At 36.9% G+C, this 18,093-nt stretch overlaps 1 protein-coding gene across 5 annotated transcripts in view; it reads right to left on the bottom strand.

Moving 5' to 3' along the window:
- Positions 1–18,093, bottom strand: part of LINGO2 (leucine rich repeat and Ig domain containing 2) — a 649,774-nt gene that overhangs the window by 363,759 nt on the left and 267,922 nt on the right. For all 5 annotated transcript variants that reach the window (XM_056117327.1, XM_056117328.1, XM_056117331.1 and 2 more), the window contains one exon: positions 11,487–11,645. The gene's annotated coding sequence lies outside the window, so the exon portion shown is untranslated. The remainder of the gene's footprint in view (positions 1–11,486; positions 11,646–18,093) is intronic.

Below are 18,093 nucleotides of genomic sequence, written 5' to 3' on the forward strand. Positions count from 1 at the left end.
GAGGTGGGATGGGGTGGGGAGGATGAGGTGGGGATGGTGGGAGGAATACTGGGATCATTGGTGGTGGAGAATGGGCATTGGTGGAGGGATGGGTACTCGATTATTGTATGACTGAAATGCTAGCACAAAAGTTTGTAACTCAGTAACTACCTCATGGTGATTCATTAATAAAGAATTATTTAAAAAAGAATATTACATCTTAATGAATCATACCTACTTTTCTGTTTATCTTTTCCCAAACTATAAGAAGTTCTATGAGGTTATGATACACTGAGTCTGCTATTCAACCAAGGAGTTTTAAGATATTGGTGATTTTCAATAAACAATTTGGACTGAAGGTGATATTCGGTGCTTCTAGATTTTACTTTTCCTAGTAGAGGTATGAATATGCTTTGGTTAATTAAAGGATACATCAAAATGTTGGGTTGAAATTCACTTTCATTTGTTTGGCATCCTTATATTCCAATCTCTATTAATTTTCCAAATCTTTAAAGGGTTCCCTGTTACTTTGACCAAATATACATTGTGAAGGAAAGAACATGATGCTTTCAGCAGTATAACTTAATTAGGTCTAAGTAAGCAATATGTGCAAAGTAGGATAGGTTTGCTTTCTAGCCATAAAAATGTGCCTGCAATGCATGCGGCATTCCCGAGGAGTGAAACATAGTGATTGATGTGATGATAAAATGATGAACGGAAGGATAAAGCCTGAGAGATAAAAGTCTCAAAAGGGAAATAAAGTAGGGTAGCAGCTGCCACCATTTTAATTGAAGCATAAATTTCAGGGTAGGAGCTGAGATTTAGTTTCAAAGACACATTGGGAAAGAGTTGGATGTCTTCATTGGAGTGTGTGTGCGTGCGCGTGTGCGTGTGTGTGTGTGTGTGTGTGTGTGATGACAAGCATGTAAGCTAAATTCTTTTGATGCTTTGTATGAAGAGTGTCAAGTCACTTATTAAAAATATCTAAAAAATGTGCAAAATGTGATTATCACTGACAAGCATTCTTTCAATTAGCATTTAAGAGAAACAAACAGAATCAATAATGGGCAGAAACTGTTCTTCCTAGAATTTGTGTTGCATTTATCTGAAAACCTTACCTTCTGTGCTCAAGAACAGAATGTTCTTAACATAGTTTTCTTCCACACAAATACCTTCAGTGACCCATCTTCACCATCTACCAGAAATTAACATACGTATGCCAAATACCAGTAACAATGATGGGTCTCATTATCCTAACTCTGAAAGAGCCTTGAATATGGCACTTTTTAAAAAAAATCTCAGGGCTTGGAGGAAGGAGACGTTACTGGGGCCTGCTCGAGGCAATCGACGAACAACAGGATGGTTGTGATCGTGATGCTATGTATGTTATTTTAATATTTTTAACATGACAGCTGTGCTCACAAAACACTTCATTCCAGTCCTACGAATAAACCCAACCTTCCTGCATTTCTCTCTACAATCCAGTGCCTGGTTTCCAAATGACATTTATTTTTATACCATGGTGACTTTGCCAATCTCTTTCCTGAGCTCAGAATATTATCATCCCTATTTCCCATCATTGGAATCTTCTACCATTCTCATCATTTAGCTAAAACACCTCTTAATCCTCAAAGACTATCTAATACTCCTTTATGTTCCTGGGTCAGTTTGCTTTTTATTTTTGTTTTTTGCTGCACAAAGAGTGCTAAGGTTTACCTCTAGCCCTGTGCTCAAGGATCACTCCTAATGATGTTCAGGCACTATATACGGTGCCAGAAATCAAACTATGTCAGTCACATGCAAAGCTATGCTTAACCTGCCTGTTCTAGCTCTCTAAGCCCCTCCAGTCAATTTTAACACTTCATCTTAATTTCTAGAGAAATTTGCTTAAAACCTTTCACTAAAGTCTTAGTTTCTTTTTTGAAATGGTCTGTTTATATGTCATATTTATTTAGTGTGTTTAAACTACATGAGATCACAAAAGGGTGGACTGTTTATTTGTTTCTGACTACACAGTATTTTATATTTCATTAACATCTTAAAAATATTCAGAGAAAAAATAACTATGTGCAGACATAGTCAACATCCATATGTGACATTGCATGACTTTTTAAAGCTGTATCACTAAATTTTAAATATTCCATTTTCAGACTTCAGAATAAGAATAGTTCATAGGTGAGAATGAGCATTTCTCTTTGCAGAGAATATGAGACACATCGAATACATAGGTGCTACTTAAATGTTTTTATAAACCATCTCAGATACTCCATATTCCATTATAAGGGGTATGTTATTATCAGAAGTGCTTTGAAAAAAATCTCACCATTTATATCCTGTCTTTATAGCTTAATATCATTTCTATGTACAAGCATACAGAAATGTAATCCTGAGTGAGGAAAACCTTTACTTCAAAAATGCCTTAAGGAAGAAAAATTGCTTTTAAGGTAGAAAACAGTACAAATTTTTCATAGCTTTGTTATAAAATTCTGAGAAACAGAATTGAAAAACCCTGACACTTTAACTTTATGAAGACAATAACATGCCTAACTATAAAAAATGCAACTGTCATTCTTATAACAGAGAACACAAATAAATTTAAAATGTGTAATTTATAGATTTTATGTTCATATTTTAAAAGTTAACCTTTGACTGGGAAAATATGTGAATTCACTGGCAAATCTTTTATACCCAGAGGACCCTGTTAAATCATGTGTTTTATAAAGAGTAGTGAAATATGCCTCCTGTACGTTCTAATCAGTAGATTCACTTCAAAACTATGTGAAGAAGCTATTGATTTTTAGTGCTTGGATCAAAAGTATTTATAAGTTTTATTCTATATAGTTTATTTTCACAGTTTGGAAAGATAAAAATATCCTAAATGATTAGAGACAGAGAAATAGTATAGCAGGTAAGCACAGCAAGGTATGATCCCAGAAATAGATCAAAAAACATATCCTTAAAAATAAAAATGTATTTTAGAAATATGGAAGTTTTAATTTATGATAAAAAAATTGCCAAGGAATTGCCTCTCTCACAATTATTTCCCTTTTACCCTTCCTATAACATTTTTAAGTTTGATGTTTTAACATAAAAGCACAATTTTGTTGGAGAAATCACATGGCAGAGACTGGCAAACTCCCCGTGCTGTATTCAATATGCCAACAACCAGTAACAATGATGGGTCTCATTCTGACCCTGAAACAGCCTCAAATGTGGCACTTTTTAAAATCTCAGGGCTAGGACGAAGGAGACATTACTGGCGCCTGCTCAAGGCAATCAACAGGATGACAGTGATACAGTGATATTGAAATAGACATAATAAAGATAAAATTGATTTTGGATCACAAATTAATACATAAAAATATTAATACTTAGATGCAGCTACTAGAAAGCCGGTTTTCAACCCCTGATCTGAGCGGGATGGGCGCTGAGGCCCAGCTCTGGACAACAAAGCTGAACGGCTCAAATTCCAAACAGGTAAGCCCACCCCCAAGGGCCTGGGACCCTCTCTGGGCCTGCGCAGCTAGATCCAGCTCCTAGAAAGCCGGTTTTCAACCCCTGATCTGCGCGGGACAGGCACAGAGGCCCAGCTGTGGGCAACAAAGCTGAACGGCTCCAATTCCAAACAGGAGACATTCCCAACTCCTCACCCAGTGCCAGGGACTCTTTCCGGAGCCGTGGCCGCTAATGCGGCCGTGAAATATTTTCCCACTGCGTATGCCATAGGAACCATAGCCTACCTTCTTAGATGGAAACTTCTCTATTTTATCTCAGCACCAAGAAACACAGTAGCCAATAACTCATAAGCCTATCTTAACTCACACTGCATATCAAGCAGAAGAGTAACAGAGAACATGAAGGACTAAACCACACCTTTCACAATGGTAAAGCAACGCAAAAGCCCACCAAACTTTCATATTGAAGAGTCTAGCCCAGATGACACCAAGAGTACTGTAGTGTTAGACAACCTCTCTGACAAGGAATTCAGAAGGGAGCTACTTAGGATGCTTAGGGAATTAAAAGAAACAATGGAAAGCAATGCCAATAGAAGACAAGAGGATCTGAAGGCAGAAATGAGGAAAATGCAATCAGAAATGTCAGACCTGAAAAATCTCGTAGGCGAATTGAAAAGCTCAGTGGAAGGCCTCAGTAGCAGAGTAAGAGCTGCTGAGAACAGAATCAGTGAGCTCGAAGATGAAGTTCAGAGACTCTCCAGAAAAGAGCAGAAAATGGAAAAGAGACTCACAATTCGGGAACAGATGGCAAGAGAAGATCATGACGAAGCCAAGAGGGGTAACATAAGAATTATTGGAGTCCCAGAGGTACAGGAAGAAAACCTTGATGAAGAAGAAACTGTCAAAGACATCATTGCTACAACGTTTCCAGAGCTGAAGAAAACTTGTGACCATATTCAGGAGGCCCGAAGGGTACCAGCTAGAAGAAATCCGAATAAAAATACCCCAAGACACATTCTGATCAAAATGACCAAAACCTTAGACAGAGACAAAATTCTGAAAGCAGCAAGACCGAAGAAAGAAATCTCTTACAAAGGAGCATCCTTAAAATTCACAGCTGATTTTTCTGATGAAACCCTCATGGCCCGAAAACAGTGGTGGGACATAGTGAAAAAACTCAATGAAATAAATGCCTCCCCAAAAATACATTTCCCAGAAAGACTCTCATTCATAATAGAAGGAACAACACACAGTTTCACAGACAAATAACAGCTCAGGAACTTCATAGACTCAAAACCATGGTTACAATAACAACTAAATGGGCTACTTTAAGGCAAGAAAGGCCCCTCAAATACACCAAACTTTAACAGAAGAATGGGACAAAATCCCATAACAATAATCTCTCTCAATGTCAATGGGCTAAATGCACCAATTAAAAGACATAGAGTGGCAGGATGGATTAGAAAATTGAACCCAACATTCTGCTGCCTGCAAGAAACTCACCTCAATAGTCAAAGCAAACACAGACTCAGAGTCAAAGGCTGGAAAACAATCCTGCAGGCAAACAGCTCCCATAAAAAAGCTTGGGTAGCCATCCTTATATCAGAACACATCGATTTCAGAGTGAGGATGGTCATAAGAGACAGTGAAGGGCATTTCTTATTGATCAAAGGATCTGTACAACAGGGAGAACTTACAATAATAAATGTATATGCACCTAATGCGAGACCAGCAAAGTACTTAAAACAACTACTCATAGATTTGGAAAAAGACATCAATAGCAACACAATACTAGTGGGAGACTTCAACACTGCTTTGTCACCTCTTGATAGATCAACCAGACTCAAGCTTAGCAAGGACATACTTCATTTGAGGGAAACAATGGAATAAAGGGACTTAGTAGATATATTCAGGACACTTCATCCACAAAATCTGAATACACATTCTTCTCAAGCATACATGGAACATTCTCCAAGATAGACCACATGCTGAGCCACAAAACATGCCTCCATAAAATTAAGAAGATAGAGATTGTATCAACAATCTTCTCAGACCATAATGCACTGAAATTAGAAGTAAATCACACACAAAAACAGAAAACTAAATCAAACAACTGGAAATTAAACAGTGCACTATTGAACAACGAGTGGATTAGACAGGAAATCAAAGAGGAAATCAAAAGATTCCTAGAAACGAATGAAAATGAGGACACGAGTTACCAAAACTTATGGGACACAGCCAAGGCTGTGTTAAGTGGCAAGTTTATAGCTCTACAAGCATTCCTCAGGAAGGAGGAGCAAGCACACATAAGTAACCTAACCTCACAGCTTAAGAGCTTGGAGAAGGACCAAAAAAAGGAGCACAACCCAAACAGGAGAAAGGAAATAATAAAACTCAGAGCAGAGATTAACGAGATGGCAACCCAAAAAACAATCCGAAAGATCAATGAAACCAAAAGCTGGTTCTTTGAGAAAATTAACAAGATCGATAAGCCTCTAGCAAAACTCACAAAGAAAGGGAGAGAGAAAACCCTAATAAACCGAATCAGAAATGAAAAGGGGGTCATTAGAACAGAAACCACAGAAATTCAGAGGATCCTCAGGGAGTACTTTGAGAAGCTTTATGCCACGGAACATTAAAACCTCGAGGAAATGGATAAATTCCTAGACTCCTACAGACTCCCAATGTTGAACCAAGAAGACCTGGAATACCTGAACAGACCTATCACCATCAAGGAAATTGAAATGGTAATAAAAATTCTCCCCAAGCACAAAAGTCCTGGCCAGGATGGATTCACTAGTGAATTCTTCCAAATCTTTAAAGAGGAATTACTCCCAATGCTCTTTAAGCTTTTCCACGAAATTGAAATATCAAAAACACTTCCTAACAGTTTCTACAATGCAAATATCACACTGATACCAAAAGCAGACAGAGATACCACAAAGAAAGTGAATTACAGGCCGATATCCCTGATGAACACAGATGCAAAGATCCTCAACAAACTACTAGCAAATAGTATCCAACTACTCATCAAAAAGATCATACACCATGATCAAGTAGGATTCATCCCAGGGATGCAAGGATGGTTTAACATTAGAAAATCAATCAACATTATCCATCATATCAACAAAAGAAAAGATAAAAAGCATATGATTATATCAATAGATGCAGAGAAAGCATTTGACAAGATCCAGCACCCCTTTATGATGAAAACCCTAGCCAAAATGGGTATAGAGGGGACCTTCCTCAACATAATTAAAGCCATCTACCACAAGCCTACAGCAAGCATCATCCTCAATGGGGAAAAACTGAGAGCCTTCCCTCTAAGATCAGGGATGAGACAGGGATGCCCACTCTCTCCACTGCTGTTCAATATAGTACTGGAAACACTTGCAATAGCGATTAGGCAAGAAAAAGATATTAAGGGCATTCAGGTAGGAAAGGAAGAAATCAAGCTCTCACTATTCGCAGATGATATGATACTCTACTTAGAGAACCCAATAACCTCCACCAAAAAAATCCTAGAAACAATAGACTCGTATAGTAAAGTTGCAGGTTATAAAATCAATACCCAAAAGTCCATGGCTTTCCTATACGCAAACAGTGATAGAGAAGAAAGCAACATGAAAAAAACAATTCCGTTCACAATTGTGCCCCAGAAAATCAAGTACCTAGGAATCAGCTTAACTAAGGAAGTAAAGGACCTGTACAAAGAAAACTACAAAACGCTACTTCAGGAAATAAAAGAGGACATGAGGAAATGGAAAAATATCCCCTGCTCATGGGTCAGGAGACTTAACATTGTCAAAATGGCAATACTACCGAAAGCATTGTATAAATTCAATGCCATCCCTATAAGGATACCCATGACATTTTTCAAAGAAATGGAGCAAACACTCCTGAAATTTATATGGAACAATAAGCCCCCACAAATAGCTAAAGCAATTCTTGGGAAAAAGAAAATGGGAGGAATCAACCTCCCAAACTTCAAACTGCACTACAAAGCAGTAATAATTAAAACAGCATGGTACTGGCACAAAGGCAGAACTGCAGACCAATGGAACAGGGTTGAATACACTGATATCTCCCCTCAATCATATGATCATCTAATCTTTGATAAAGGTGCAAGTAATGTGAAGTGGAGTAAGGAAAGCCTCTTTAACAAATTGTGCTGGCATCACTGGACGGCTACATGCAAAAAAAATAGGCTCAGAACTCTGCCTAACGCCGTGTACAAAAGATCAAAATGGATTAAAGACCTCAACATCAGACCAGAAACCATAAGGTACATTGAAGATAAAGTTGGCAAAACCCTCCATGACATTGAAGCTAATGGTATCTTCAAGGATGACAAACCACTGGCCAAGCAAGTGAAAACAGAGATAGATAAATGGGACTATCTTAAACTAAGAAGCTTCTGCACCTCCAAAGAAACAGTGACCAAAATGCAAAGACAGTCTATAGAATGGGAAAGGATATTCACCGAATACACATCTGACAAGGGGTTGATATCCAGGATGTATAAAATACTGGTTAAACTCCACAAGAAGAAAACATCCAACCCCATCCAAAAATGGGGCAATGAAATGAACAGAAACTTTCTCAAAGATGAAATCCGAATGGCAAAAAAGCACATGAGAAAATGCTCTACATCATTAATCATCAGGGAGATGCAGATCAAAACCACAATGAGATACCATCTCACACCTCAGAGACTGACCCACATTCAAAAGAACAAAAGCCACCGATGCTGGCATGGATGTGGCGAGAAAGGGACACTCCTTCCCCGTTGGTGGGAATGTCGACTGGTTCAGCCCTTCTGGAAAACAGTATGGACGATTCTCAAAAAGTTAGAAATTGAGCTCCCATTTGACCCAGCAATACCACTCCAGGGAATATATCCCAGAGAGGCAAAAATGTATAATCGAAGTGGCATCTGCACTTGTTTGTTCATTGCAGCACTCTTTACAATAGCCAGAAACTGGAAGAAACCTGAATGCCCAAGAACAGATGACTGGTTAAAGAAACTTTGGTACATCTACACAATGGAGTACTATGTAGCTGTTAGAAAAGATGAAGTCATGAAATTTACATACAAGTGGTACAATATGGAAAGTATCATGCTAAGCGAAATGAGTCAGAAAGAGAGGGATAGATATAGAAAGATTGCATTCATCTGGGGGATATAAAGTAACAAAGTATGAGATTAATACCCAAGAATAGCTGAGATCAGCACCAGGAGTATTACTCCATAACTTAGAGGCCAGCCGGGTATCCTAGAGGCAAGGGCAGTTCAGATAGAGAAGGGAACACCAAATAAAAGATGTTTGGAGGATCCTCCCAGGAGGGGAGATGCATGTTGAAAGTAGACTATGGACTGAACATGTTTGCCACTCAATGCCTCTTTTGCAGACCACAACACCCAAAAGGAGAGAGAGAACACAGGGGATTGCCCTGCCACAGAGACAGGGGGGATGGGGGGATGGGGATGGGAGGGATATTATCCATGGTGGTGGAAAATGGGCACTGGTGGAGGGATGGGTATCTGATCATTGTAGAATCGAAACCCAAGCACAAAAAATTGTAAATCTACAACTGTACCTCATGGTGTTTCACTAAAAAAAAAAATAGTAAAAAAAATCTTATTACTTGGATCTTCATCTCTCTCTTCTTTTGGGGGATGGCACACCTGGAAGTGCTCAGGGCTTATTCCTAGCTCTGTGTTCAGGAATTGCTCCTGGAGGGCTCAGGGGATCATGTGTGGTGCCAGGTATCAAATTCGGGTCAGTTGTGTGCAAGGCAAATCACATACTCAAAGTACTATCATTCAAGTCGCTGGTTATTCTTAATACCAATTACAACCTCTTATGAAACTACATTGAATTTTTATCCAACAAAAGTATCTTGAATTTTGATGACATTTATTTATTTACAGATGGGCAAAACTCTTCTACATTTGGGTAATTCATATGCCCAATTAAAAAGGACAAACAATATTGTTTAATAATATCCTTCTAAATGGATAAATTTTACTTATATTTTTTGTTCTGTAATTTCACTTAAAATATTTCCCTTGGGAGAAATAAAATTTAAGAAAAAACTATAAAAGCTTTAACAATCCTAACATCAGTGAACAAGAATAACTAATGAGTTCTCTCCAAAATTGTTGATAACACATTTAAATTATGTTTTAGAGGATAATCAAAGAGAGATATATAAAGAACTAACCAAACTATGTCTGATAGTTAAGAACTTCTTTAGAATGCAATAGAAAGTGAAAAATGATACTTAAAATGTATGTATTGTTCTAAAACCTAGGACCCATTGTAATTGAACATGCCATTGTACATCATTTTAAATAACATAAGAACAAAATTTAAGGTACTTTAAAATAAATTAAGAGGTAGTATAATGCTATAATCTTCTAACTTGAAGTAATTTCAAGTGTATTTGTAAGTTTATGTGTTATGAATAAATATATTCTATATAACATAAAATACACATACTGAAAGTCAATGCTTTTTTATTGCACCTGCAAAAGTAACATTATTACTTTATACTTCATAATGGTTATTTTTAAAAACTATTCCCTGTACTTTTAACCCATGGTATTCTTGTGTAGGATAACATTGGTTTGTCCTTTCTACCTGGTTGCAGGGAGCTTAAATTTATTGGGTTAGACCTATCACAGTGCTCCCAAAGCACTCCCATTTCTCTGTGTTTACTTTTAACCTTTTCTCTGTACTCTCTTTCCCAATTGGTTAATCACCCATTTCCTCTAAGCAGTACCTGTAACTTGTAAAGTCAAATTCCTCAGAAATCTCTAATTTTGTGATTGTAAGTGAAATATTGCTTTCCTCCTTCCCTTATGTCCTTTTGCATAGTTTACTTTAGAGCAATGTCCTTTTCCTATACACACAGGAAAAAAGGCAATGTCATGCTTTTGTAACCTGGGAGTTAATTGACTCCGGATAATATTCACTCCTGGACTTTTGTTTTCTCAACTTAAGCCTTAGTTACCCTTACTTCCTAACACCCCATAAGCAGACTGGATGGATCCAGGGTAAGCTGTGAGCTACCCTGGCATAGAAACACGCCAGGTGAAGCAACATAAGACGTGACTATAAGTTAAGAGCATGGTCATAGACAAATTCTGTCCTGACTCAAAGAGTAACAAACTGGATCAGGACCTTGCTAGGGTTAGGAAAGACTAATTTGGTTTTAATACTGTAATCTGGGATCTATAGTGAGATAGCCATACTACAAACTTAATACATCTCTTACTGTGTCCATACAAAATGACTAGAAAGATTATTTAGAAGTAAGTAAATCTAAGATGGTTGTTGGACTAAGGAAAGGAGAAACACACTCCTAAATGGTATTTCATCCTTGAGATCTCTTAGCTGCAGGATATCTTTGACTTATCTTAAAAGACCTTCCCTCTGAAGGAAGGGGCTTTCATATGTTGATTGTGCTACTTCACCTAGGTATAGTTACTGTCCCCAGTGCTTGGAGATAGTGAGGGCTAGACTAAGGCTGCAAGATGGAACATAGAGAGACTAGCATGGGGGCAGGAGGAGACTGGCAGGAGGGCCAGTGTGAGACTGGAATGGGGCGCTTACTGAGACTGAAACAGGTGCATGGGTAGAATGGAATAAATGACATCTGATCACCAACCAGCCTGGCGGCCCTGTTTCCACCTTTATATATCTGTTGGCTGTGGTCATTGTAGGCCAAGGTGGGATAGCAGCACATTGCCACAGAATGCATATGTCAGGCAAGAAACCTCCACTGCCACGACTGCTCACTTATTTATTTTGTGGTTACATATTCTTATATATACTTTATGTATAGCCTGACTCCTCTCTCTTCTTGAGAGAAAAGGGGAGTCAGTATTATCATGTACATTCTCCTGAATCCATAGGAACATAGCTCTTCATTAAGGCATTCTTTGAACTTAGAAAACAAATATAAAAGTTACACATTATTTCTTTGTAACATCTGAACCTTTGGAGCAATTGATAAATGATCAGATGTCTTCTCAAGTCTTACCTGGTTTACTCTGTTTAAAAATCCAACTCTTGATGTCTACCATGCAAAGCTCTTGACCATTGGGTGGAATCCAAACTGGGTAGTTGATCATGATAATTCCAAAATGTCATGGACAACAGCATCTCTCAGACTCCCACAAGCCAACAGCTTGAAATAAACCTGCAAAGCACAATGTATTTATTCAATAAGAGAATCATAAAGGAGTGTGTAAGCAGCTCTAAATGCTTCTGAACATGCTGATAAACATTAAAGTCAGAAAATGAAGTTTATGTGTAACAGAAAGTGTTTTTGCAGAGTGCATGATTCCCTTACTATTATTATTATTTTAAAATGCCAGTATAAATAAACAGTACTGATACTAAGATTCACATATTTTATACTTATCACTTTTATGTAAGTAACCCACATAATTATTCATAATCTTCTCTTATTATCAAGATAATTGGATTTTGAGGTTCAACAGAGCAAAACCCACCAACAGTTATAGGAAAATCAATGTGATGATCTAGATCAAGAACAGTTCCTTCATGAGTTCTGATATTAGAGTCAGTATTAACGTTCCCATTATAAAAAATAGTAGCATCCTAGTATAGTGTACTAGATAATCAATCACTTTAGTGAGTCCTATGTTAAGTGTTACAAATTCAGCCACCATCATTACCATATCACATGAAGATAATAAGATAGTAACCCACACAAGCATGGTGTAGTCTAGCACAGATAGGAGATAACTAGTTTTGCAACCTATCACATATTTAATATTCAGTTATTTACACTCCTGTGAGAAAATACTGCGTTTAAAGCATTTAAAGGTAAGCATGTTTGATTTCTATTCAAAAAGAAAAATGCATAATTAACAAATATTATTGTCCTAATACAACATAAACAACTCTGTTTCATGGAGATATAGAAATACACATGGGACAGGAGAGATAGGACAGCAGGTAAGACACTTGTCTTATGTGCAGCTGACCCTGGTTTATTACATAGCACCACATACAGTCCCCAAAGACCCACCAGCAGTGACCCCTAAGCATAGAGCCAGGAAAAAAGCCCTACGTGCAGCTGGGCATCAACAAAAAAACAAATAAAAATATACCAATGAACCAAATTGTTTATTGATAATCCCAGAATAGACTTTATGACTGTTATCCATATTTTAACTAAAACAGTCATATTTAGGCATTAATATACAAAACACATTTATTTTCATTATTTTCTAAATATTGTGAAAAATGACTCAATGATTATTCTAACTCTGAAGAAATTCATGTGAGTGATTATGTGCTACAGACTGATGGGCACAGGTGCAAAAACAAGACACAAAATGATATATCCTCATACACCTGTGACTGCAGTTTTAAAAATTCAAAGAAGTCTATGTGGCAACATTGTTAGAAAGATAGTGAGATATACAAGTGTGTCATTTTAGTAAGAATGTAAGATGACAAGAGTGGATATTGAGGACAAACCTTAAACTCAAAAGAAACATCTGAAGTCAAAATTTTAAAAGCATAATGATAATTTTTCCCTAAAAAACAGATGATGAAAAAGTAAATGATTGGAAACTATGAAAAATATGATCATCCTAAAGTTCAAGAAACAAGAATTATGTTGGTGGTAATAGAGACACATAAATAATTTTACACTAAGTATATTGTGTGTACATAGCACATACACAAATGCGCTAATCTATTGATTCATATTTTTGTATTCACTAAGCTAAAACTTTAGTCAACTTCTGTATTCTGGAATTTAGGCATGCCAAGAGTGATTCTACGTCCTTAACTCATTAAGGGTATTCTTAAAAATATCAGATTAAACCTCTTATAAACAAATCTGTTTTCGTGAGTGGTACTCATATTTGGTCCCTATGTGATCACACAGATTATTTTAAGAAATCGTAAAATAGTGAAATAAATGGCAGGTACGTGTTTATAACCTTCAAGCTAACAATTGATTTTGAAGTGAGGAATTCTTGAAAGTTATTTGCTTTAGAAATACCTATGTGTACCCTAGTACAACTTCTCAAACTAAAATTTTGCAACTTATTACAGTCACAGTCAGTCACAGTCCTCCCGTTGTTCATCGATTTGCTCAAGCAGGCCCAGTAATGTTTCCATCATGAGACTTGTTGTTACTGTGTTTGGCATATTGAATACATCACGGGTAGCTTGCCAGGCTCTGCCCTGCGGGCGAAATACTCTCAGTAGCTGATGGTAAGTATATCAGTATTACTACCTGCTTCCTTAAATAAAAAGCTTTATCTCATGATAAAAAATTAAACTATTGAGGGACTGGAGAGATAGTACAGGGATTTAAATGCATTTTTTGCATGTACCACATATGGTCCCCTGAGCACTGCCAGGAGTGATGTCTGAATAGAGCCAAATATTAAGCCCTGAGTATAGCTGAGACTAGCTCCCCCTAAAAAAAAATCAAACCAAAAAAAAATGTGATACTATTGATTCATTCTTTTAATTGGTATATATTTGTACTTTCTTTTAGTGGTGAAGGCTTTTTATTGACTGTTGGTCAATAATTTATCCATGATCTGATTTAGTTATTCACAAATTTTAGCTACATATTATATATATATAGTTCTGTATTGATATGATACATACATATATATCAGATATAGGTTTAGGCACTCTACAAAATGAAAAGATATATAATTCCCCCATAAAAGTATTATTACTTATTCTATTCTAATACATTGACATATATCTATAACCAATAAAATTAGAAATAAATTAAATCAAAGTAATTAAGCTTATTGTATAATCAAACTTATATATGACCACAGTGAATACAGAACTATAGCCAAGGATGAAGCTATAACAAAAAATGAACCTATTCATATATTCAAATAACATAAAAATTTTACTGGATATTATGTTTTTTATAACTCTTAAGGTTTTTTCCATAAGTTCATTTAACTTACGAGTCAAAACAGTTAATAAAAAATAATTAGGTCCTAGTCACTGTCACTGTCCTCCCATTGTTCATTGATTTTGCTCAAGTTGGCCCAGTAACACCTCCATCGTGAGACTTGTTGTTACTGTTTTTGGCATATTGAATACATCACAGGTAGCTTTCTAGGCTTTGCCAAGCAGGCGGGGGACTCTAGGTAGCTTGTCGGGCTCGCCAAGAGGAGCAGAGGAATGGAACCCGGCTCTGCTGGACCGGCTGCGCACAAGGCAAACACCCTACCGCTGTGCTATCCCTCCAGCCCCAATTAGTACATAAATATTTCTGGCATCCTACATAGAGGATAACAAAAATGTAATTTAGGCATAACTGCATCTTGTGCAAAGTATATTACAAGTTAAAAGATATTTGAGGGAACAAAGAGAAAACGACTGTGTTATATAAGTTACTTCATATATTTCCCACTATTAGCTAATTTGTTGTTAATTGGGCTGGAGCAATAGTATAGTGGTAGGATGTTTGCCTTGCAAGCTGCCGGCCTGGCTGAGCCGGGTTCGATTCCTCCACCCCTCTCAAAAAGCCCGGGAAGCTACCGAGAGTATTTCGCCCTCACGGCAAATCCTGACAAGCCAAAGCCTGGCAAGCTACCCATGACATATTCTATATGCCAAACACAGTAACAACAAGTCTCACAATGGAGACGTTACTGGGCCCGCTCGAGCAAAACAATGAACAACTGGGGGACAGTGCTACAGTGCTATTAGCTAATTTATTTTCGCCAAATAGGGCATATAAAATTAATTATATGCAATCTTCTTCTAAGAGAAGTTCATGAAGTTCTGAGAATGACTAATTAGATGCCTTTTTAAAAACTTTATTCTAATGACAATTTTCAAAATTATAAAGTTAAAATTAAAATTTCACTTATTTCTATTTGAAGACACTATTAAATAGGAACATATGAAAGAAAGGTACAGATACAGTCTTTAAAAAATACTCTTCAAATTATGTGATTAAAAAAATAAAATAACCCTTGTTTCTAAAGTTAATTTTCTTTTCTCATTTTACATTTTTAGATACACAGATTATCACTAAGATAACTAGTCTTAAAACAAGCCTTTGTAAAATAAATTCAATTCTTACTTTTGTGAAACATATGTTTTTAAAGAAATCTTGAATGAATAAATACATGTCATTGTACCTAAACTACCCCTGGCTAAAAATTTGAGTGAATAGCTAATGGTGCTGAAAAAATTAGTTTATGAAATGACATAGAAAAATATTAAAAACATAATAAAATTTTTTATTGAATCATCGTGAGATACACACTTAAAAATTTGATATGACTGATTGTGTTTCAGTCATAGGATGCTCTGATACCATCCTTTCACCAGTGTACATGTCTCACCACCAATGTCCCCAGCTTTTCTCCCATCACCGCCCCCATCTTCCACCCCTACACAAGCCTGCCTCTATGGCAGGCAGTTCTCTCTCTTTCTCTCTCTCTTTCTCTCTCTCTTTCTCTCTCTCTCTCTCTTTCTCTCTCTCTCTCTCTCTTTCTGTCTCTCCTCTCTGGATACACACACACACACACAAAGACACACACACACACACACACACACACACACACACACACACACACACCTGTACCTACTCTCAGCACTCAATTCTTGTCCAGAGTGATCATTTAACTATCATTGTCACAGGGTCCCTTCATTATACTAACTGTTCTGCCCCCACTACTTGTGCCAAAATCCCAATATTGGACCAGTCCATCTGGTTCTTGTTTCTACTGTTCTTGGATATTATTAGTTTCATACAAAAATATATTGTAACCAAAACCAAAATGAGATGCGAAAAAGTAGGAAAAATTAAAATATTCACAAATCTTGTTTGCTTTATTTTAAAAAAATTCTTATATGGCTTTATGTGCTCTGCAATCGAATTTTTTTCTTTGTCCTTTTATACACATACCACTACTATCCTTCTAGTTTATCTTATTGCTTAGAAAGCTTTCTGAAGAAGCTGGTCAGTACTTGGTCATTCTTTTTTATAAGCTATTGATTTGTACTTATTGATATATTGCTCTTTAAGTTCTATATCAGGAATATTTTTCTTCCCCATGGAGGCATATTAATGCTCCTTTGGGTATCCAACAAATCTTGAAAATATTCAATATTTTGTGGGCTCAAATTGTTTAACAAATGACTACTTGCTACTTTTCCAAGCTTTGCATCTAAGTGACAAATTTTTCTATGTACATATTGGAAATAAAGGAAGAGATGTTTTCAATAAATGAAATTATGATACTTCCTAACTTATAAATGTCAGCTCTGTCCCATTTTATCTGTGATATTGGTTTTAAAAAGGGGAGGGGTACACTATGTTTAGTCACTAAATTACTTTTTCTTTAATAATTTTTCTTCATTTAGTGAGATGGAAAAGTTAAAAAATAATTCCTAACAGGAAAATATCAAAATATACACACACAAAATTTATTTCTATGTGCCAGCTATGTGCCAGTTTGCTACATGTTTCATAAGTAGTTTTTCATTTAATTTTCTGGAAAAAAAACCCCACATACTGTAGGCATTTTAATGATTGTCTTTTACGGTGATGAAAATTAGGATCAGAGAGTTTTTAAGTTACTTGCTCAGAGATACATAAGCTTTAAAAAATAGAGAGGGGATATAAACTTAATTGAAAATGTTGCACTATCAATTAGCTACGTTGTTACACACTGAATGTGAACAATTTGGTCAAGCCATAAATGAAAATAAGTATCAGAGAAATTAAGAGGCATACCAGACATCATTAAAATCACAGTAGGGGCTGGATGAGTCCCTAAATCCATGATGCATGTTTTTATCTGCTTATTAAATAATTATCTTATCTACTCACTTGACATGGGACCTAAACAACTTTTACTAAAAGACCTTTTAGAAAAGACAAAGAAATGCTACTTGAACGTACAAAGATACAGAGCCAGAGAGACAACAGATAAGGCACTTACTTTGCATATGGCTGAACTGGGTTTGATCCCCAGCATCCCAAACCCAGCCAGGAGTAATCCAAGTACAGAGCCAGGAGTGAGCCCAGAGCACTACTGGGTATCCTTCTCTTGCCCCCCCCCCACACCCAGTTATAAAATGTGGAAAAGGCGAGCAATAACAATGTATCTTAGAGGAAATTCAAGAGAGTTTTAAATTTAAAAGGATGTATAAATTCAGAACTTCTGATGCAATCTTCAGAGTACACTCAAGACCGAATATTTAGAAGGGGCCAGAGAAGGTACAGTGGGCAAGGTGCTTGTCTTGCATGATCATAGCCAGGTGTGTCCTCTGATATGCCCCCCAAAAGGGCGGAGGGGAAAGAAAGAAAGAAAAAAAAAGGAAGGAAGGAAGGAAGAAGAAAGAAAGAGAAAGAAAGAAAGAAAGAAAGAAAGAAAGAAAGAAAGAAAGAAAGAAAGAAAGAAAGACAAAACCCACACAAATGGAATCTGATGATTAAAAAAAGGCAGTGATAGCACAGCGGTAGGGCGTTTGCCTTGCACGCAGCCAACATGGCCGACCCGAGTTCGATTCCTCCGCCCCTCTCGGAGAGCCCGGCAAGCTACCGAGAGTATCTCACCTGCACGGCAGAGCCTGGCAAGCTCCCCGTGATGTATTCGATATGC

This window comes from Sorex fumeus, unplaced genomic scaffold, assembly GCF_029834395.1.
Source record: "Sorex fumeus unplaced genomic scaffold, SorFum_2.1 ptg000034l, whole genome shotgun sequence".
NCBI classification, from domain to species: domain Eukaryota; kingdom Metazoa; phylum Chordata; class Mammalia; order Eulipotyphla; family Soricidae; genus Sorex; species Sorex fumeus.